Here is a 5,890-nt window from a genome sequence, read left to right on the forward strand (position 1 = left end):
AGTCAGGTTTAAGATAGCTATTTATTTCTTACACACACATACACACACATTATTTATCACAAAAGACTCACAAATTTGAATTGACAAAGACTTAAAACAAGTGGAAGCAGTAACATAACTACTGTTATAATTTCCAAGGTTACTTACAATACAAAAACATAAAGTGTTTTCCAGGCCTTCTGAAGTATAATTCCATCCTTTACCTAGAGCCACACTGACCAGCTCCCTCAGGTTTCATGTTTTCTGGCATTTCAGGCCATGGCTTAGTCATTTTCTCCTCCAGGAAGTGCTTTAGTTGCTGAACACTCCTACTTTCAGAGGCCTGTTTGGTCACTTGTGCTCAGGAAAGAGACACAAAGAAAGAAGAAGAAGTACTCAGAGTTCTAAGCTCCGTCCCGGCTGACTGAACCCAATCATCTTCCAAGTGAAAACTTTACGTCAGGACAGGGACAGGACACCCACCCCTCCCCAAACGTTCACGGGAAATCAGGCTGGAGATTCTTGTCATACATTAGGAGGAAGGAAGTTGTCTCTTCTTTTAAGATTTGCTAAATGTTTGCCTCTTCTTGTCTCAGTGACCAGTCCTTTTGGAGAACTCATTTCTATCATGAGATCCAGAGATTGATGAGGGGAACACTGTGTCATCCCAGGACCTCAGTGCAGAGCCACATGCGGCCAATGAGAAGCAGCCATCATAGCTTAGCATATGTTCCATGGAGTGGACCCATCCACATGAAAGATGAATGGGAGTTTACTACAATCCAACTCCTTCTGCACATGCATGTACATAAAATAGTATTAAAAATTTTGCATTGCTCAGATTCGAATGAAACAAAAATCTCAGGCAAAATTGAACACTCTTTGGATTTTGGAAAATTGATTATCCAATTTGGCTCTCTACATCACCCTCTATCTCCTCTCCATGCTTTTGTATAGGCTTTTCCTCAGGCCTGTCTTCATTTCTGACTTGAGAATCTTTATCTTCATTGAAACTTATCTCGGTGCCACATGCATGAGGCATTTCCTGATTCCCCAGCTGCTAGTGTCTGCCACCTCTCCTGCTGGATGTATCTTGTTTATTCTTTGAAAATATTTATATGTGGACATGTTCTTTTCCATTAATAGACTGTAATCTCCTTGAGGGCAAGGAGCATTGTTGGCTTTGTATCTTCAATATAAAGCACGTACCTGACAAATGGCAGGTTTTCAGTAAATACTGATTTTACTAGTGAATTGCTCAACTTTCCACTGTATTTCACTATTATTAACACGCTAATATAAATCTGACTTACAAATATAAACAAAAATCATGGAAATTACTGAAATTTTCACTTTCCAGAGATGTTTTACTTTAGAAACTTTTCTCCCACTATGACTGCATTTTGGTCAGAAGATGCTTAGAGACCATCTATATCAGCCACTGCTATTGCTTCAGTAAAAACTGTTAAGACTGCTTATCTTGCATTGTAGAATAAGCCACCAGCATCTGTACCAAATGCAGGCATAGCTCATTTTGCACAAGAAAGAGGGAATAAGTGTGATGAGACAGCAGAATTAGTCCTGGATTTGGGGCCATAGGACCTGAATTCAAATCATTGCTCTGCCATTTACCTTTTTGATCCTGTGCAAGTTAGGTAATCACTGTGGACTGAAATCTACTCATCTGTGACATAAACATACATCTGTGTTGGGCTAAGGTCTTTTCCATGATTATATTTAGAATCCTATGTTTCTCTCAAAATTTTGTGCAACACATTTGAATTTTCTTTTTTCTTGTCTTTTTTTAATTTTCATTATTAAATTTTATTCTTAATTTATGGAACAAAACAAGCATGTCCATAACATAGTACAACAAAAAATATGATTGCACATGAAACTGCAAATCTACTATGCACAACTTGCTGTTGCTTTCAAATATACAACAAAATTATCATGTAAATTTCTTTTTTTCTTCTTCCTTGTCCCCACCCTGCCCTAGAAATGGCTACCATTAGACATAAATAGGTATATATAAATGTAAAATTATTCTATACATACTTGCATTTATCAGTTCTTTTTCTGGATTCTATTAATATCTTTCTTCATGTGTCCATTATAGTTAATTTGGGTATTTATAATAGTCAAAATAATTTATTTGTTCAAAGTCATCCTTAAAACAATATTGCTGTTCCTATATACAATATACAATGTTCCCTTAGTTCTGCCCATTTTGTCCTACATTATTTTGTGCAAGTCTTTCCATATTTTTCTAAAATCATTGAGATAATCATTTCTTATAGTACAGCAGTATTCCATCTCAATCTCAATGCTATGCTGAGGATCATAATGACTTAATTTTGAAAATGCCAGAAGAGTGTCATTTGGAGGAATCTTAAGGTGAAAGTTTTAAAAAATCATAGAACTCTTTTAGAGAATCCTCATATATATATGCATATACATGAATATATATATATATACTTAACATTAATCTTAACATAAAGTGATTACTTATTTTTTACAGTAAATGGCATGCTGAGGACCATAATGAAATACTAGACACCAGGTTAAGGAGACTCCTCTTGCAGAAGTGGACCCAAGGAATTTGGATTTGTGGTGAATTTCAGTGAACTCCTGGAGGAGGAGTTATCCTGACCTAGAACTAGGACTCTCGTTGTTAGAAGTGAAGGAAAAAGACAATGGAAGAATGAACAGTAGGACTTATTGTATTGGAGTGTTGTTTGTTTGATGCTTTTCAATGGGATATATGTATTTATTTAGAACCACAACATATTCTACTCTTTTTTTCTTACTAAATATAGGAAGAAAACGTAATTGTCAGTCTATTTCTGACTTGTAGTCCAGATAATAAATATCTCTTGATGTTCAACAGAATAAAATGCACAATCTATGCTATTAATTTCCCTTCTCTCAGAATGCTTATTTTTTAAAAATAAAAATAGCTTCCAATGCTATCTACTAAGAATACTACACCCTTAAGGAAACATCTTTTGGATTTCCTTGGAGGTGTTAATTTTAATTTTCCATTTCACTTGTCTACTTGAAATACTTATCACACTGTTAGTCAAGCATTAAGGCAAACAATTTGGCTATGCCACAAAATAGCTGATAACTGCTACAGCTAACTCTGCTTTATTTTTTTAGCAGATCTACAAGAAATAAGAACTACAAGAAACATTTTGTGAACTGTAGCTAAAATATGACAGAACAGGTAAAAATATTAATATGTGGTATCTATATAGCACTATAAATTTTGTATACATTTTCTCATTAGAACATCAGAACAACCTCTCTTCAAAGGTAGAAAATAAAGCTTCAGGAGGTTATCTGGTTCATCCAAGGTCACCCAGACAGCAAGTATCAGCCAAGATTTGGACCCAGTTCTCCTGGTTCTAAATTTTCATGTTCTAGATATTTAACAGTAGTGATAATAAATTGTACTACAAGTCTAAAAGTGATTATCTATGGTGATCATTGCTCTGCTGTGTAATTTTAGCAGGACAAGTTGCATTAGATACTTTATATTAAATTCTATAGATATGTTGTAACACATTGAAAATGATTGACAGAGATACTAAAAATAATTTCATGTTTTATAGCAATATATTACTCTCCTACTAAGGTCCTACTCTACTCCTGTGTTATGGAGGTGTCCTTGGGTTCCTTAAGGCTGTGACAATGTTGTATAAACTCTGACAGGTACTACTATCGTGCTGGAAAAACTTAAGATTATAGACTCAGTAATATACTATATGTCTCTTAAATTTGGAGAATTGTCACTAGGTTGACTACAGAGTGACGGATTTTTGACCAGAGAAACTCCCAAAGATCATCTACTAAATTAGAGAGGGACTGGAAAGCTACCACCCTGACCAAATGACACAATCTCAATGTATGATGTATAGGATTGTGCTTTATTAAAACTGTGATCACAACAATATGGGCACTCCCATCACTAATGAAGACTAGCCGATATCCCCAGGGTGTTCAGGGAAGAGCAGAACCTCTGGTGTGAGGGCTTATGGAGCCCTCTTCAGGGCTGCTCATCCACCTTTGGTGTCCACCTATCACCCATCTCTCGCCTGGGGCTCCAAGAAGCTGCAGCATTTGCAGCAGCCACATGCTGGTAAAACTGTCTTGGCAGATGGGCTAAGATAGGTTGAGAGTAACCAACAAGCCTCAGACCCATCAGTAAGTTAGGGGGATGAATCATAGGAAGACTTTCCCCAGAAGAATGGGCATATGAGAACAATTTGTTCCAATGGCCACGAAGGCTGCTGAAGCAGGAGCTTGGTTAAGCATCAAAGACGCCAAGGTCTTTGATGAATCCCAGGCCATTGTCAGTCATGCTGACTTCTGTCTTGCCACTGGATTTTGACGACTCTGGAAGAGAGAGTAAGGATGACTTTGTGCCTCGCTTAAGTCCCTACAAGTCATCACCCTGTGATATCATTGTTCCTCTTTGAAAATGAAGGATGAACATCAATACCTCATTATCATATGTAACTTTTATCTATAGCCTCACATACAGGAATCACAGAATTTTCACAGTTGGAAGGGATGTCAGTAGCAATCCAGTCCACTCATACCTAAAAGGAGTCCTCACTCACTATTACATATCTGATAATTCATCATCCCATCTCTGCTTAAAGTCCTTCAAGGATGGGGGAGCTCACCACCTCTTGAGGAAATCCACCTCATTCGTGGACCAATCTTATTGTTGGGAAGTTCTTCCTAACATCATGCTGTCTGCCTCAAAATATCTCTTTGTCACCTCTACTCATTTCCATCGGATCTGTTCTCTAGGGACAAATAGTGTAAGTATGATCCTTTATTCAAATACTTGAAGACAGCTATTGTGCCCCCAGTCCCCCTGAATCTTCTCTTCTCAAGTCTAAGCATTTTCTATTCTTTCAGGGAATTCTCATCTGCCTTGGCCTCAAGCCCTTCACCAACCGTATTACTCTCCTTTGCATATTCTCCAACTCATCTGTAACTTGTGGCACCAAGAACTGAATGTGCTACTCCAGATGAGGTCTTTTGAGGACAGAATACAGAATATCATCATCTTCTTGTTTCTAGACGCTGTGCCTCCCTTAAAGCATTCCAAGATGGCATTCCTTTTTTTTTTTTTTGGCTGCCACTACCCTGTTAATTCATATTGAGTTTGCAGTGCCCTAAAGCTCCCCCCTGCCAAATATTTTTCAAACTGCTGTTTAACCCTATCTATCCCATCTTGTGTTTGTGAAGAAGACTTTACATTTATCTGTATTGAAATTCACCTTAATATAGTCAATCCCATGCTCTCTCTTGAGCTTCCTGAGATCCTTTAGGATTGTAACTCTTTGATCCAGCATATTAGGCATCCCTGCCAGCTTTTTGTCCTCTGAAAATCTGATGAGTGTGCTACCTTTGCCCTCATTCAAATCACTGATAAAAAAGTTCAATAGGATCAACACAAATTCTTAGGGTGCTCCACTGGAAAATCCTGTTATTCAACTAGCTCTGAATCCATCTAATTATAGTGTCATTTAGTCCAGTTCTTTCCATCTTCTTTACAAGAATTATATATACATATATATATATATATTATCAAAAGCTTGGCTAAAATTTAAGTTAAACTACATTTCTCAGTTGAACTAAGTTAAACAACATCCTCACCCTCTACCAATTTAGTAACCCCATCAAAAAAAGAAAAATCTGACATGAGCTGTTCCTGATAAAGTCAACATCTTGGAATTTCCTCCTGGGTCATTTAATATTCATGAGGATGCCAAGAAATTATGTGGCTTACTCATCTGTTGTTGCTTGATCTTACTATATAACTGCCTCACCTTCTTTACTGGTGATTTTTGTTTTGATTTTTCTATGCCACTTCTTGTATGGAAATCAT

Source organism: Petaurus breviceps, unplaced genomic scaffold, assembly GCF_028583685.1.
Source record: "Petaurus breviceps papuanus isolate PSGF00001 unplaced genomic scaffold, PetGlider_PUasm1.0 38, whole genome shotgun sequence".
Classification (NCBI taxonomy): domain Eukaryota; kingdom Metazoa; phylum Chordata; class Mammalia; order Diprotodontia; family Petauridae; genus Petaurus; species Petaurus breviceps.